This window comes from Nyctereutes procyonoides, unplaced genomic scaffold, assembly GCF_905146905.1.
Source record: "Nyctereutes procyonoides isolate TBG_1078 unplaced genomic scaffold, NYPRO_anot_genome, whole genome shotgun sequence".
NCBI lineage: Eukaryota > Metazoa > Chordata > Mammalia > Carnivora > Canidae > Nyctereutes > Nyctereutes procyonoides.
This window is the reverse complement of record NW_026575140.1, coordinates 63111026-63129604: the sequence shown is the minus strand read 5'-3', so window position 1 is coordinate 63129604 and position 18579 is coordinate 63111026. Positions and strand designations below refer to the sequence as shown.

The 18579-nt window shown below is 37.4% G+C and overlaps 1 protein-coding gene across 6 annotated transcripts in view; it reads right to left on the bottom strand.

The window, feature by feature from the left end:
• GRIA4 (glutamate ionotropic receptor AMPA type subunit 4) overlaps positions 1-18579 on the bottom strand; it is a 366663-nt gene that overhangs the window by 211427 nt on the left and 136657 nt on the right. The gene's annotated exons all lie outside the window — the stretch shown is intronic.

Below are 18579 nucleotides of genomic sequence, written 5' to 3'. Positions count from 1 at the left end.
TCAGCTGAGTGACCCAACTCATATAAAGAAGGTTCTAGACCCCTTTCACCAAAGCATCACATATTATGGTCACTGAAGCATCTATTCACAGAAAATGCCAGGTGTATTTTTTTTTTAAGATCCTGGGTATAGTTTATTTCTTTTCCTTTTTTATGAAAAATTTTTTTACATGAAAACCTAAGCACTCTGAGGTCCTAAAACTGGACTGTATATATTCTGATTATTGTTTATTTGGTATTCAAGTAGTCATTCCTTGACATAACTGTCTGATTTCATCATTCTCAACTCCAGTTTTTAAATCAAATTTTATTTTTTAAGCCTCCTAATGCTACTCTTTGTTATGCCAATATATCCTTTATCTATCCACAGATGATGTTTTTTAGAAGACAACTTTGTTTTTCTTCAATAAAAATGCATTTATAAGAAAATTGGCACATGCATATGTTTGACTTTCAGTATTAAACTTGGCATTACCTCCTGGGGCTGGCAGTCCCCACTATGCTCGCCTTGTCATCCTCTATTATGTGCTCTAGCAGTACAGCCAACACCTGTGACCACACAAAAGACCAAACATAGCAGCTGCAGGACTCAGATGTCCATGCTGAAATAAATTACTAAAGCTGAAATATTTGGATCTGGGACTGGTTCTTTTTTTGAGCCTTTCAGGAACTGTTGGGTTTGCCCGCTGCTACATAGTGATATATATTAAGTGTCCAACATTTGTGTACTCTGTCTTCTTTGGCTAGCTCTGATTGAAATTAAAGGTGGAGATTCTCATTAGAGGGACAATATAGTAGCTAAAAGCACTTATTTTGAAATCAAACTGCCTGGATTTGAAGCCTGGATCTATCACTTACTGTATGATCTTGGACAAGTTATTAAACCCCTGTAAGACCTCAGTATTCTCATCTATAAAGTGGAAATGATATCACATGCCTCAGAATGCTGTGAGGATGAAGTGAGTTTGTATGCATAAAGCTTTTAGAACCATGCCTGTTCCTGGTAAGCACTGTATAAGTGCTTTCTGTTATTATTAGATTATCAATTCTTGAAGAATCTCAGGCACAACTTGAAAGCAATTTTTTCATAACATCTACAATTTCTCCTTCATAATTTTCTTTTTCCACTTGCATTTTTTTTGTGTCATATGCTTCTTATTTGTGCAAAAAATGCACAAGGGTCATTAAAAAAACACATTGGGCTTAAGCGTACCCCTGGTGAAATTAGCATAAAATATATTAGAGTTTTTTTCCCCCCTTCTAGAATTTTAAGAGCATGCCATACCACTTCTTATTTATACAGCCAACACTTTTCTTCTTTTCTTTTCTTTTCTTTTCTTTTCTTTTCTTTTTCTTTTCTTTTCTTTTCTTTTCTTTTCTTTTCTTTTTTCTTTTCTTTTTTCTTTTCTTTTCTTTCTTTTTTTTTAAAAGATTTTATTTATTTACTCATGAGAGACCCAGAGAGAGAGGCAGAGACACAGGCAGAAGGAGAAGCAGACTCCATGCAGGGAGCCTGATGTGGGACTCAATTCCAGGATTCCAGGATCACACCCTGGGCTAAAGGCAGACGCTTAACTGCTGAGCCACCCAGGCATCCCAAGTCAACACTTTTCAAGTGGTAAAATTATTTTTAAAAAAGCCCTAGTTCAAGTATAAACACCTTAATAAGTGATGGGAATGTCAGAGACTCCATGAATCTCATTCATATCTTAGATGCCAAGTATTTCAGGTCATTCATTCCTGGGCCCAAGGAACTCCAGACCACCCTCTCCTGTGATAAATATTAGGCTATTATACATGTTCCAGTCTTTTATTATTTTCATTATTATTCTTGCCAATTTTTAAGTTCATTCATCAAATTGATAGATATGTATGGTACATCTTCTATGTGAATACCCTGGGAGTATAGCAGTGAATAAATAAACAAAATGCTCTGTTGTGATGGAGCTTATATTAAGTGAAACACATAAAATGTAGGGCAATGGTGTGTGCTGTAGTGAAAATTAAAGCAGAAAATGAGAATGGGGATATCAGGAGGATGGAAGTGGTCAGAGAGGGTCTCACTGAGAAGGTGACATCAAGCAAAGATTTAAAGGAGAAGAGTGTGAGGTCTTCTTACATCTGCACAAAGAGTATTCCAGGTAAAAGAAAGGGCATTTACAAAGGCCCTGAGGGATATGCTTGCCATGACATCATGAGGACTTTGATGTGACACTGAGTGATTTGGAAACCATTAGATAGCTGTGGGCAAAGGGATGTGATCTGCTGGTTTTAAAAGGTTCACTCTGGTTATTGCATTTGAAAGACACAGATTGGAGAAAGGATGGGAACAGAGAAATTAGTTAAGAGGCTAGGGTAGACAATATAACAAGATGGTGACAGAGAAAGAGGACCCTAGACTCATCTTGTCCTATGAACACAACGAAATAACTATCAAATCAATCTAAATACCTCAGACATCAACTTGAAGACTGACAGAATAAACTCCACAAGTAAAGGGAGGGAAGGGAGCCGTAGTTGCAAAGGAGGGGGAGAGAGAGGGGCACACATGGGAACACACAAAGAGAATGTTTCCCCAAAGCCACTGGCTTAGAAAATGAGAGGGGCTGAATTTTGTGAGTTCTTGCAACCAGTGAGTCTCAAAGCTTGGAGTTTTAAAGGTTAGCAGGCTTGTGTGGGATACAGCCAAAAGGGCACTACCTACTGCTGAAGAGGAGGAATGCAAACAACCCAAGACAGGCTGCAAACAGTGATCTGAGAAATGTTTGGGGCACACAGTGGAGAGCTTATTGCTCTTCTTGGAGAGGCAGCATTCACAGGATGTCTCTCTGGGTACAAAGGAGCCGGCTGGCCCCATTTCCCTCCTCCGCCGCTAACATGCCTGATGGAGAATTTAAAGCACCATTATAAGGATACTTCTTGGGTTTGAGAAAAGAATAGAAGACTTCAGTGAGGCCCTTACCACAGAGATAAAAGAGTTAAAAAGAATCAGTCAGAGATGAAGAATTGCAATAACTGATAATGAAAACAGGCTCGATGCAATGCACAGCAGGCTGGAAGAAGCAGAGGAATGAATTAATGATCTAGACAACAAAGCAATAGAAAATAATGACACTGCACAAAAGAGAAAGAATCATGGAACATGAGAATATGCTTAGGGAGCTCAGTGACTCCATCAAATATCACAGCAGTAGTATGACAGGAGTCCCAGAAGAAGAGGAAAAGGAGCAGAAGGTTTATAATAAGGAATTAATAGCTCAAAAATTCCCTAATCTGGGGAAGGAAACAAGCATCCAGATCCAGGAGGCATGAAGAATTCCCGTAAAAATCAACAAAAGCAGGCCAACACCAAGACATATTGTAATTCAATTTGAAAACTATAGTGACAAAGAAAAAAACCTTAAAAGCAACGAGACAAAAGAAGTCCCTAACCTAGAAGGGAAGACCCACAAAGCCAGCCTCATATTTCCCCACAGACACCTGGCAGGCCAGAAGGGAATGGCATGTGATATTCAAGGTGATGGGAAAAATCTGCAGCCAAGCCTATTCCACCCAGCGAGGGCGTCATTCAGAACATAAGGAGAGAGAAAGTTTCCAAAACAAATTAAGGGAGTTCATGACCACTACACCAGCCCTGCAAGAAATACTACAGGGGACTCTGAGTGGAAAGGAGAGACCAAAAGTAACAAAGACAAGAAAAGATGAGAGAAAATCTCCAGAAACAAAGACAAAACAAGTAACAAAATGGCAATAAAGACATATCTATCAATAATTACTTTGAATATTAATGGATTATACACTCCAATCCAAAGACATATGGCATCAGAATGGATAAAAAAATAAGACCCATCTATATTGTGCCTACAAGGGACTCATTTTAGACTTAAAGGCACCTGCAGATTGAAAGTGAGAGGATAGAGAACCATCATCATGTTAATAAACATCAAAAGAAAGTCAGACTGACAAAAGGTCAGACAATCTAAAATACATAGTTCTTGTATTGTTTTGTCCTGCTTTGGTATCAGAGCAGTACTGGCCTCATGGAATGATTTTGAATGTGTTCTCTCTATTCAATTATTTGTAAGATTTTGATAAACATTGTCATTATTATTATTATTTTTGTGTTTCGTAGAATTCACCAATGAAACCAAGTGGTCTTGGGCCCTTCTGTGCTGGGGGATTTCCGATTCCTAATTCACCTTTCATTCTTGATGTTGGTCTAAGAAGATTTCCTATTTCTTGGATTCACAGTTCATGATTAAATATGGTAATGAGGGGATCCCTGGGTGGCTCAGCGGTTTATTGCCTGCCTTCGGCCCAGGGCGTGATCCTGGAGTCCAGGGATTGAGTCCTGCATCGGACTCCCCTGCATGGAGCCTGCTTCTCCCTCTGCCTGTGTCTCTGCCTCTCTCTCTGTCTCTCATGAATGAATAAATAAAATCTTTAAAATAAATAAAGAAATCATGCTAATGTGTGAATTTTTTAGGAACTGTTTTTTTTCTAAGTTATCCAAATTATTAATATATATAATTGTTTATAGCAATCTGTTATCACACTATGTATTTCTGTGGTTATCTTTTGTATTGTTTTCTCTTTCATTTCTCATTTTGGCTTTCAGGCATCTTTCTGATTTTTGGTAGTTACTGCCAGTTTTGTTTATTTTTTTGAAAAACTGGTCATTACTTTCAATAGTATGTTATTGTTTATTCTGGTCTCTATTTTATTTATATGACTTTCTTTTGTTATTTCCTCCCTCTACTAAATTTCAGCTAAGCTTCCTCTTTCTCTAGTTCCTTGTGGTGTAATGTTTATTTGAAAGTTTTTTTCTTAACACAAGCATTTATAGCATAAATTTCATTCTAACATCTGCTTTTGCTGCATCCCAGAGGTTTTGGAATATTGTTTTCTTTTGCTGTGAGACATATTTTGATTTGCCATTTGATTTCTTATTTAGTCCACTGCTTGTGCAGTAGTATGTTGTTTAATATTTACATATTAAGTATTTAATATTAAAAAAGGAAGCTATGGTAACAATTCAGCTTAGAGATGACAGTGTCTCTGCCTTTCATCTACTTTTTGAGTTAGTAAGTATGCAAGTTATCAAACAAGCCATATACACAGACGTAACTAGGATTTTGGAAATAAGTCTAAACTCAAAAGTGCTGTTGCTAAATTGCAATGGTTCCAAGATTAATTTCCAAAGTCCTTATCCTTTACCTGGTTAACATAAATCATAAGGTGGGATTAAAACAAACAAAAAACTAGGGATCCCTGGGTGGCGCAGTGGTTTGGCGCCTGCCTTTGGCCCAGGGTGCGATCCTGGAGACCGGGGATCGAATCCCACGTCGGGCTCCCGGTGCATGGAGCCTGCTTCTCTCTCTGCCTGTGTCTCTGCCTCTCTCTCTCTGTGTGACTATCATAAATAAATAAAAATTAAAAAACAAACAAAAAACTAAATATGATATAAATGAAAACCCATGTAGTTTTACTTCAATTACCACATGTATAAATATATATATTTACTATTTTTATATGCATATGTATATATGAACAGTAGACCCTCTATTAATATTAATATATGCATACATATAAAAATTAAAAACTTCTAAATGCTTGGGATATAGTTTTGTTTTGTTTTTCCATAGGCATATCTATGCATAAAGGCAAACGAACGATTGGCATTTAGCATAATCCTTATTTTGATACTTTACATTAGAAGCTTTGATCAGGCCTATGATTCTAGGGTATCTTCAAGAGAGGGAAATAAACAAAGGCTTTAGTTCTATTTATTCAGTAACTGAAAGAGACATTTCATCATTATTGCAAAAGATATGAAAACTAAGACTTGGTTAGTTCAGGAACATAATATATCATCAGAAAGCATCTATGTCCATGAGATGGATTTATGATACTATTTCCATGGTATTTATATTCACATTCTTGCACAGATCCTGAAATTAACTTGACAAATGTTTACTGAGTTTATGAATACTTTTTAAGAGATATTTTTGTATTCTGCAAATTTAATTTATGTAGCAATGAAAGCATACATAGAACAAACAAACTTAAATACCTACTTTATGTAAGACAATCCTGTGAAGTAATCAATTTTCAATGAAGTTCTAAGTCAGGGGTTGGCAAGCTTCTGTAAAGGGTCAGGTGGTAAATATTTTAGGCTTTGCAGGCCACACAGTCTCTGTGGCAATCATCCAACTCTGCCACTGCAGGGTGAAAGCAGCCACAGAGGATACATAATGAGTGCGTGTGGCTGTGTTTACTTGCAATAAAAGGCTGTCCGCCAGATTTGGCCCACCAGCTGTACTTTGCTGACTCTTGTTCTACAAGTTAGAAATGAAAAGCTTCCAACCCATGATGATCTGTGGTAACTGGTAAATCCTATTTATTAGGATATGCCCAAAGGCAATATCTTCAGACTGGGTCCTGTCTACGTTCTTCAGCACCATCCATTTGACACCGGTTTCCATGAAGCAGCTCACATCCTTATCAGTCATTTGTTTAGCAATATGCTTGTCCCAGCACTTCTTTCAACTCATTCCTGTTTGTCTCATTTACATTAACTATCAGCATCTTAACTCTTCCTATTGTTGTTGATACAGTTCTATTATTGTTATTTTATTTTAAATTATGCTTTTTGATTTAAACATCTGTGTACAGAATTACAGTGCTGATCAGGAATACTATTCGATGTTGGATCAGAAAAATTTTGACTGTTCCATGATCTGTTCTACTCTGTGCCCTGTGTTTGTCTGTACTGCATTCAGCTGCATCATGGCCTTTTCCAACATGGGATGCTCTTTGAACCCACTTTTCAGGGTTGTGCAGTTTTTTTTGGGGGGTGGGGGGGTTGTGCAGTTTTAATGGCCTTCTCCCTCCAAGGGCATACCTAGACTCTGCATAGACAGAGGGCTGATGGCATCACTGGCCACATACTCCTTGGGGCTGAACTCTTCGGTCTAGTAACACCTGGCCCAATGGGTAGTATTGGCTTTGTTCTGACAATTGCATGTCTTTAATAGTCTCTTGGATCTAGTATGAAGAAACCTTGTTCTCATGTTTTTAGACAAAAAAAACAAAAAACAAAAAACCCACAATAATTTGTAGTCCAGGTGCTACTAAGAAGACTGCTCCTTCAGGAGCTATGAATTCCCTTTAAGTCTTTTATCCCCTGTTCTTTAAAAACAACCTGCCTTTCCCAACTACAGTAATGTGAAGACAATATACACTTAATATAGAAGGACATGACTCACTCTCAAACTATTATTGCAGTTGAGCAGCCATTTTGACTGTTTAAAATATGCTAACTCCTTAAAACACAACCTACAGTTCCTATCTAAATCAATATTTTTAAACTTAATGGGCATCTGGATGCTAATTCTATATATCATTTATTTTCTAATTATTCGAGTGAAAACAGATGGTGTAACATAGATAATATAAAATTTATAAAATGAAGTATTTGAAATGCTTCAACTAACACATTTCAGGTAAAACATGTACACAGAATTTAATATAAATTAAGTTTAACATGAGACTACAGAAAAATAATCTCATTAGAATATATCAGTGACAAAATGTTAGTTTTAATTTCATACTCTATTTCTGAATTAGCCTTTTAAGGTTGTGTTTGGGAGCATTTTAAGATATGTTACAAGTAGGGGTGCCTGAGTGGCTCAGTTGGGTAAGCATCTAACTCTTGATCTCAGCTCAGGTCTTCATCTCAAGATCATGAATTCAAGCCTTCCCCTGGTCTCCACTCTGGGCATGGAGCCTACTTAAAAATATATATATTTTACAAGTAGAAGAATCATACCTCTTAAATAACTTAAATATTTTTTTTTCTAAAATTCACAAGAAAAGAACTAACAGATAGCCACTGAAGTGAGAGTATTGTGCACTCACCTAAAATACCCACGACATGGAATCTATTGGGGCAGAGTAAAGGTTGGAAAAAATGTAAACAACCCACAGAGCAATATCTCTCACAAAATTGTTTTCCCCACTTTCCAAATTAAAGCTACAGGCTGTTATAAAGATGAGCGTTTATGCTGTTTTCCCGTATACAGGAAGAATACATATTCATTATGATCTTAATCAGGCATCTAACAAAACAGAATAAAACCCTTAAACTCTGGGAAACCGTAAGAGTGTAATCTCTTCTAGAATGGTAACTACTGTGTCTAGATACTAACATCTTCTAGTGTTATTTTATTTGTTCAGTAGATCTTATCCTGTCTGCCATGGGCTAATTATTCTAGTTATGTTCCAATCTCTCTTAGGAGGTTTGGACGGTAGTTTAAGTAAATACATGGTGGCACGAAGTCAACGTGTATCCCTAGTGAACTCGTGAAATTGCTGGCCTCTTTTTCCACCTCCCTTTAAATGCCTTGTGACAAAGGTTTGGATCAGATCAATCATACTTCACAGCATCTGCAAAACTTCATGGACTCTTCACCCTCAAGCCTTGGATTGTGCTGCCTGCTGTACTGAGAGTGCTCTCTTCTCTCACTCTTTTTTTTGTTGTTGCTGTTTTTTGTTTTCCAACAAAATTTATTTTACAAAAGCAGGTAGTCCACTGGCTATAGTTCTCTGACCTCTATTCCAGGTTGTTTTCTTTTTCTTTTTTTTATTAATAAATTTATTTTTTTATTGGTGTTCAATTTACCAACATACAGAATAACACCCAGTGCTCATCCCGTCAAGTGCCCCCCTCAGTGCCTGTCACCCATTCACCCCCACCCCCCGCCCTCCTCCCCTTCCACCACCCCTAGTTCGTTTCCCAGAGTTAGGAGTCTTTATGTTCTATCTCCCTTTCTGATATTTCCCACACATTTCTTCTTCCTTCCCTTATATTCCCTTTCACTATTATTTATATTCCCCAAATGAATGAGAACATATAATGTTTGTCCTTCTCCGATTGACTTACTTCACTCAGCATAATACCCTCCAGTTCCATCTCACTCTTATTTCTTCTAAGAAATCCTATTTCTTCACACTCTTTCTGTTAACCCCCAAAGAGTATTAGAATCTTCTGTCACTTTGAACCTGACATTTACCCATGTTCTACTTTTATTTTGTACTTCTATCCCTTGCCTATACCACATGATGGAACTTGGTCCTTAAATTTGTTTCAACAACTGGTCCTGAGACAGTAATCTCAAAAACTTCTCTTTAGGCCAATTTGTTTTTCTATTCTACAATCTATTAGCATGCAACATACAGGTAGAGCTATGATATAAAAAAATGCTCAGAGCAAACAAAAATATCTGTGGCACACACATATTTCCAAAAACAAACTAGTATAATACAGGGTGGAGATTTGACTAATGTAGTGATAGATCAGGTCATTCTAGTTGTTAACCACTTAGAGACATAGAAAATAATTGCCAGAAAAAGCATTAATTTGATTTTAAACAAAAATTTATCAAAGCAAATGTGGTTCATGTCCTATATACTTTATAATATTTCCCAAATGACTGTGAGTGAAGGCCATCTTGGGAAGCAGTGCTGGCTTACATGTCTGTAGTAACACTCCATTTTACCCATATAATTGGAGAACTGCTCCTAACACATTAATGAATTTTCAACTTAAGCCTGGTTAACTCTATTAAACAACAGTACAATGTTTAAAAATTGTACTTAAAAAATATATCAATCTGTACACATATTGCAAACTACAGCCCACAGGCCCAATCTGGCCAACCATCTGCCTTTGTATAGCTTGTAAGGTATGAATGGTTTTTACATCTCTAAATGTTTGGAAGGAGAGAGGGAAATAAAAATAGGATTTTGTGACACATGAAAATGATGTGAAATTCAAATTTCAGTGTCCATACACAGAGTTTTAATAGAATTCAGGCATGGTCCTTCCCTTATGTATTATCAATGGCTGTTTTTCACTACCACACCAGAGTTGAGTGGTTGTGACAGACACCATATGGTCTGCAAAGCCTAAAGTATCTCCTACCTGGCTCTTTACAAAAAGAGTTTACTGACCCTGAGTAGAGATCATCCTCCCCCACAGTGAATGTAATGTAAACTTTTCCTGGCATGTAGTAGAACACAGTGGCTAAAGGCAAGAGTTTGTTGACCAACAGAAGTAGTTGGGTCCTAGCTCTGTTACTGGTTGCCAGATGACTCTGGGTAAATTAATTAAATTCTCTAAGTCTTAATTTTCTCAGGAATAAAATAGGATAATAATTCTACCTACCTTTTGGGTTTGGGGAAGATTAAATATGAAACACACACGGAAAATTACTCCATGTGTAATGACAATTATGCTCCCAAAAAGATATGCCAAAAATGTAAGGGTGCAGGAAAGTTGAAAATAAAAAGATAGCAAAAGATATACTTGACAAATATGAGCCAGAAGAAAGCTTGGATAGCTATATGAATGTTGAAAAAATAGATCTCAAGACAGAAAGCATCGTTAAGGAGAGCAAGGTTTACTATGTAGTATAAATAGTTTCAGTTTATGAGGAAAACACTAAAAATTTTAAAGAATTTTATATGGAAATGTATCACATATAAAGCAAAACTGGAGAAGTACGATAAGAAATTGATAGATCTATGACTAAAGTAGGAGATTTCCCTAATTTCCGTCTCTCAATTAGGTCAAGCGATCAGAAATTTAGTAAAGACAGAGAAGATTCAAACAACAACATATAATGATTATTTAGAATGTTGCAGGGTCCCCATTCCCCTAAAAGAAAAAGAAAGTAAGTAGTCTTGCTAAGACTACATGAAATATTATTAAAATTGAACGTGTACTGGAACAGGAAGAAAGTTCTAAAAAGTTTCAAAGAGTTGGTATCACAGAGAATACATTTCCTGCTAGAATCCATTAAGGTTTCTTGTATCAATGCATGTTATATATCTGAACAAATGTGACACAAGGATAAATGAAAAATCTGAATAGGCTTCTGAATCATGAAAAAAATTGAAGCATGTTTTAGAAAAGTTCTTCAAACCTCATGCTTGAATATTTTAAGTCATGTTTTATCAAACTTTTGAGAACAAGCTAATTTTACCATTATATAGAATCATTCAGAAAACAGGAAAAAATGTAATATTCTGTGGCATATTTACAGAAAGCCAACATAACCTTGTCGCAAAATTGCATGCTTAATCACATGTAATTATGTGTGCAAAATGGCATGTACGGTAAAGGGAGGTGGTGTGGTTTTATTTCCCCTCCACATCTTCCAGTTGACTGGAGCTTTAGTAGCCACCACGGACCCTGAAGTGAAGCCAAATGTTGAGGATGACGTAGCAACAATAGAAGTCTGACTGCAGGAAGATAATGAAGCTTTCACAGCAGGTATTTATAGCAGCTCCATGTTATGTGTACTTCATAATACACATATATTCATACTTATGTTATTTTCTTTTTGTTATAATTTGAAGCCGAAATTCTTCCTATTGATATACAACCCAAGATAGAAATCAGCTTCCAGAGACGCCTGAGTGGCTTAGCGACTCAGGGCATGATCCTGGGATCTGGGATCGAGTCTCACATCAGGCTCCTTGCGGGAAGCCTGCTTCTCCCTCTGCCTCTCTATCTCTCTGTGTCTCTCATGAATAGATTTAAAAAAAAAGAAAAGAAATCAGCTTCCACGGTATTTTCCTTATAAATATGACATCACATAGGTATCTTCTGAAATTTCTTTCCAAATACATAGTGAAGTCTTCCTGACAAGTATTTGGTAGTTAAAATGTACAATTTCTGTATTGTTAAGGCACAGAAGTGACATATGTGAGATAACCCTGGGAAGTACGTGGAAGATGGATTTTTGAGGCTTCCTTTGAAGCCAAGGAAGAAAGCTTGTTGATGCAGGTGAATGAAGATTTTTTCTGAGCAGAGGCTCCAGTACCATTCTCAAGTCTGCCTTCCACACACTTACATGGAGGAGGGGTTGCTTCTGGCAAATTTCTATGAGGCATACATTTGGCAAAATTGATGACTGATTGGCTATGACTGCGTGAGGGAGAAAAAGGAGTGAGGTCTCTTCCTTTTCTAGCATGCAAGGATAGAAATGTATGAAAAGGAGCAAGTTTAAGGGAGCAGGTGATAGATTCACTCTTGGGCACTGAGATTTTTAGATACAATGGAACATCCAATGGTCACTATGAAAATGATTCTTGTTCATGGGTGAGGACTGAGATCTATCTAAATACAGTGAAGATGAGACCCTAAGATTCTTCCATTCATATTTATTTAATGTGACTAAATGGCAGGTTTAGTCCTTGTTCAGGGAATCCCAGAGAACAAGACAAGTCCCTGCTATTACAGACCATAAGGAGTCTGGTGACAAAGGCACAGAATTAAACAAATAGAATACTATGTTTAATGCAGGAAACATACAGTGCAAGGGGGCACATGGAAGGGGTTTATCACTCGGGGGCAGATATGTGGAAAAAGACTTCTTGAAAGACATTATGCCCAGACCTGAAGAATGGGTTGTAAGAGTTAAAGCAGGAAACAGAGATGTGCACCAAATGTTTGAGGTTGAGGGAATGGCAGGTGCAGAGCTGTCAAGGCAGGTGAAAGCATCCAGTGTGCTCAAAAATCTTGAAAAGGCCATTTTCACTGGAGTTTGGTGGTTCAGCAGAAGTGGAATACCTAACGAGCTGGGAGCGGTAATCAAGAGGTGGGTTGCAGAGCATCATTTAAGGAATTTGGACATTACATGAAGTATCATGCAAGTCATGAGATCATTCTAATCAGGAACATCACTCATTACCGGTTACGGACTGGAACATATGCAGCTTCGGATTCAAGTTAACAGAGGCAAGATGTCTGAGTACAGAACTGAGGAGGAATGCTAGCATTTTAAGATAAATTAGAGGAAGGGAAGTCTAGAAGGAAATGAACTACAAGAAATCACAAATTTATTCTTGTTTGTTTTGTTTCTTCATCAATTTAGCATTTACACTCAGACATGTTCCTGTATTAAAAAGGTGTATGTCTCCTAATATAAAATATTAAGCAAATATATTTGATTTGTGATTCATAATATTAAAATGATAAATATCTATTGGAGTTTAAGAAAAAAATTGTTATGGTTTTAGTACATTAATAATGCCGTCAATAATGAGTAATATGACAGCTGGGTAATAGCTGTAACATATACAGTTTGCCATATGCCAGGAACTGTGTGAGCACTTCAAACACAACTCAGTGATCTGGTAGGTCACAGACATCTAGCCATTTTAGGAAACCTCTGCAAGGTCAAACATGTCATCGGTGGTACAGCTGGGATCTGCTTCCCGGTCACTTTACATCGTGCTCCACTGTCCTCCACAGACAACATCTGGGTTACAGGATCAAAATAATGCTGGAACTATCTCTGTTTGGACAGGTATGAGATTGGCAGTGCTGCCATAGCCTCAACTATAACCAATTTACATCAGAGGACTGCTTTCCATTGTATGAAATAGTAACATTCTGCTTTCCATGGCCCTACTATCCCATGCTATTTCATATTAGTTTTTTTTTTTAGATTTTATTTATTTATTCATGACAGACAACAGAGAAGAGAGAGAGAGAGAGAGAGAGAGAGAGAGACAGAGGCAGAGGCACAGGCAGAGGGAGAAGCAGGCTCCATGCAAGGAGCCTGATGTGGGACTCGATCCCAGGTCTCCAGGATCAAGCCCTGGGGTGAAGGTGGCGCTAAACCGCTGAGCCATCCGGGCTGCCCACTATCACGTGTTATAATGTGGTTATGAACTATAACACACTATAACACACATCCCTTGAGTGAACCTTACATCTGGCAGAAGTTTTGCACTGCAAGGACTTTAACCTTGATTGTGCATCGTCATTACAGACATACTTGCTGCATTTTTTATAATAGAAGGAACAGTTCTTAGAGACAATATACATTATCTTGAGGCAATATAATGTGTTCAGTCAGAGCTTGAAAAGAAAGATCTTCCTCCCAGAGCTACAGATAAGCAACTTTTTTAAAAAATAAAAAATAAATATAGCCCTTAGGCTATATTCCTTGGAGGCATCTGCTCAGTCATCCCTCTACATTACTGATGGCTGAGAGTTTACCACAGTCCGTAACCGGTAATGAGTGATGGAAGGTTAAGGCTCCCAGTTCCTTGGGATCATGTTGCCTATACACACTAGGTTCTGAGGGCAGGAAGAGAAAGAGGTAATGTGATTTTTCAGGCTTCTCCAGATTTTTTTCATTGTAAGAAAACTGCATTTAATTCAAGGACCACCCCTATAGAAGAATTTTTTCATTTCGACTAGTCTATGACCTGGGACTTTAAAATATGGTATTATCAAAAACAAAACAAAATATGGTGTCATTAGTAAAATATGAATTACATGATTAGTTATTAGAGCACTAAAATTATTTGATACCAATTGTCAAGGACTTCACTTGATTAATTCATTAATCCATTTCATGTTTATAGCATACTTATCAGGGGTTACCACACTATACACAAAAGGTAGAAGTGTAGTAAGATATAATAATTACTGGTGAAAGACCTCTTTCCAGGGGAAGAAAGATATGTAAATGTATACACAATGCATTGTGAAAGTGATTATAAAAAGGATCTGTATAGGGTGTTCTTTAAAAGTTCTTTTCCTACATGAGTTTGAGAAAAGATTTAAACGTTTCACCTAGAGTACAATCTGTTATTCCCAACAAGCTCGTTGTTTAGACACACTGTGTTGTCCCATAGCATAGCCATTAGGCAAATGCAGCTATTTAAAATAACCAATTAAAGTTTAAATTTAAAATTCAGATCCTCAGATTCATAAGCCACATTTCAGGCACTTAATAGCCTTAAATGTATCAACTCAAAAATCTGACCGAAGATTTGTTCCAAATTATTATCATTATTTTTTTAAGACTTTATTTATCTGTTCATGAGACACACACACACACACACACACACACACACAGAGAGAGAGAGAGAGAGAGAGAGAGAGGCAGAGACACAGGCAGAGGGAAAAGGAGGCTCCATGCAGGGAGCCCAATGCAGGACTCGATCCCAGGACTCCAGGATCACGCCCTGGGACCAAGGCAGGCACCAAACCACTGAACCACCCAGTGATCCTCAGTTTGTTCCAAATTATAATTGTAAAAATATCAAGCTATGTATCAAAGGCAAGCTCCGGGCTGTCATGTGAATCTTAGGTCCTGTTTCCTAATGAAGCCATAGCAAATAAGTTAACGTACTTATATCCTTAACACCCATCAAAGTGCCTGATACAGACAGACTGAATGATACATTTTTATTGAATGATAAATGGATAAATTAAATGAATAATTTAATTTGAGAGGCAGTCAAGCGAAAAGCAGCAGGGAGTCACCTGACAGGGGGTTGCTAATGCTATTTATTCTCCTTCTCTTTCTGCCCACCATTTCCAGGGAAGGAACAGACAATTTGGAATATAAAATATAAAGAAACCTTAAAGATAGGATGAAGGGGCCTTAAAGAATGCAGTTCAAATTTCCTCCTTTTCTGTCTGTGTCTATTTCTGTCTTGCTCACAGATGTGGACAAAGATACAGGTAGGTCCACACAGCTCTGCATAGTAGAGCAGGACTGGATCTCACACCACAGGGAATAAAGAATCATTCCCTTCTATGGGCTGTGAGTCAACATGAAGACAGAGTGAAGCTCTGGCATTTTATGAGATCATTATTTCACTTCAGGGATTGAGATTTCAGAAGTCACTGAGTGGATCAATGAAATAACAGATTCCAAAGTAATGATTTCTGATGCACCAGAAAGCGATGTTCCTCTCAAGTTTGTGGAGAAATTCAGGATCATATTGAGGCAGTTAGTTATAACATGAAAAATGTTTAAACAGCTTATGATATCAGAGGATCAGAGAAAAGTACCAAAATATACTAAACCTTCTTATTTCTTTATACTTGGTTTTGTATATTTTAAAAAATCCTTATGCTCAATGTTGATACATGCTCCTTTCCTCTGCATGTTGTGAAAATATGGATGACTCTTAGCCAACTACGTTTATGACAGAAATTAATCATGTTCACAGTTGACATTCATTCCTCCACTGGTGATAATGATACATAATCTTAAGTCCAGTGTCTAAGAGGAAATAAATTGGTCTTGTGATCCTAAACTTTTAAGATGAGCACAACAGTTTTAAAGGGAGAAGAAACTATTACTGTCTTTTGTGAGTACTTAACTAAGACCATGAAGCCTGGGAAGCAGCATCATGCCACGGTAGGGTGAACCATCTTGACATTGCCACGGACTCCCATACACCGGGTCAGGCAGCCACGGTGATGAACAGGACAGCACAGGGAGTAGGCTCAACATTGTAATAACATTATATGGTGACACTTTTCGTGGTGAGCACTGAGTAATGCACATAATTGTTGAATCAGTATGTCTTATAACATTTTATATCAAACACACTTTAATAACAAAATATAAGTAGCCAAATTCTGGATGCTATTTTTTCATTCACACAATTACTATTCAATTCTGAAGATGGGTTGGGTGACTATAACAGAAAGCATACAGAGGACTAGCTGTTCATCCTGCAGCAACTATTGGAGAGAACTAAGAAATTCCAGAGAGTGACTTGCCTCAACCGGTTAAAAACATGACAGTTACAGGGCACCTGGGTAGCTCAGTCAGTTAAGCATCCAACTCTTTATTTCCACTCAGGTCATGATCTCAGGGTCATGAGATTCAGCCCCAAGTCAAGGTCTCTCTCAGTGGGGAGTCTGCTTGAGATTCTCTCTCTCCCTCTCACTCTCTTCCTCTGCCCCTTCTCCTGCTCATGCACTCTCTAAATAAATAAATAAATAAATAAATAAATAAATAAATAAATAAATATTTTTAAAAAATTAAAACAAAACAGGACAGTTACATTCCAAGGAGACAATAAGGAAAAAGCAGGCTTTGTGCTGCAAGCCAATAAGTAAGTTAAAGATGACAAGATGCCATTATTAGAAGAAACCGTGCCTGTACTATGAAAAGTGTAAGTCTCTGGAGGCAGAAATTTAGCCAGGAAAAGCAAATATACTTTTAATAACAAAGTACGTGTGTTTACACTAGACAGATCCCTGGAAAGAGGTGATGGGAGGTGGCTCAGGGTTCGAGCACCTGACGTGCCATACAAGAGTGAGGATCCTGGAAAGTACCAACTAGCACAGAAGCAAAGCATCACTTTTAATCCCTGTTTTGTGGGGAGGCTAACACATGAATGCTTATAAAGTTCTTCCTGCCAGAGACTGATTTACTCAGAAGAAACTAAGAGATAGGTCCCACTGATATTTCTGTGAGGTCAAGATGTCATAAAATAAGGATCTGCCCAAAGAGGTGAACAGAGCTATGTCATAAGGAACCATCTCATCCAGATTCCAGTATATGTTTCTTAACATTATAATTCATTTTTTAACACATTAGGTTAATTTTATTGAAGTATAATTTTTTTTTGCATTTGACATTCATATTTTACAACTGATGAATCTACACTGGCACATCATTATCACCTAACGTGCATGGTTTACACTGGGTTTTTCACCCTTGGTTCTGGACATTCCATGTGTTTGAGCAAATGTGTAACAATATGCTACCATTACAGGATCACAGTGAATAGATTCACTGCCTGAAATATCCTCTGTGCTTCATCTATTCATTCCTCCTTCCCCTTAACCTCTAGCAAACACTGATCTTTTTACTATCACCATAGTTTTGCCTTTTCCAGAACGTCATAGATTTGGAATCATACAACATGCAGCCTTTTCAGATTGGCTTATTTCATTTAGTAGGAGGGTGTACTTAAGGTCCCTCCAGGTTTTTTAATGCATTGATAGCTCATTTCCTTTTAGCTCTGAACAATATTCCACTGTCTAGATGAACCACAATTTATCTATCCATGCATCTATTGAAGGGCATCTTGGTTGCTTCCCAGTTTTGGCAATTATGAATAAAGCTGCTTTAAACATCTGTGTGCAAGTATTTTGTGTGGACATAAGTTTTCAACTCTGGTGGGTAAATACCAATGAGTGTGATAGCTGGATCTTATGTATTTAGTTTTGTAAGAAATGGCCAAACTGTCTTCCGAAGTGGCTGTACCATTTTGTGTTCCCACCAATAAGTGAGAGTGCCAGTTGCTCCACATCCTCACCAGCATTTGGTGTTGTCAGTGATGTGGATTTTGGTCATTCTGACAGGTGTGGAGTGATATCTCACTGTCGTTTTAGGTTGCATTATGATTCAATTTTCAGTGTCCTCTTGCTTAAAAATTTTTCCAGAAGTTAGAAATGAACAGAATAATCATTTCTTTAATCTATATTCTCTAGAATGTTTTGGATTATTAGCTATTGGAAAATGTCATCATGAGATATGGGTAGGTTCTTGTATTTCCAAATGAGAATGATTGCATGCTGCAACCATGTAAAAATACACTGATATTAAAAATTATCTGCATATGTTACAGAAAGGGAAATTTACCAAGATTGACAATATGAGCAATGTACCAGGACCACGACTGGTGTGACATCTTATATGACATATAATCTCTGAATATAGAAAATTATGCATTGCAC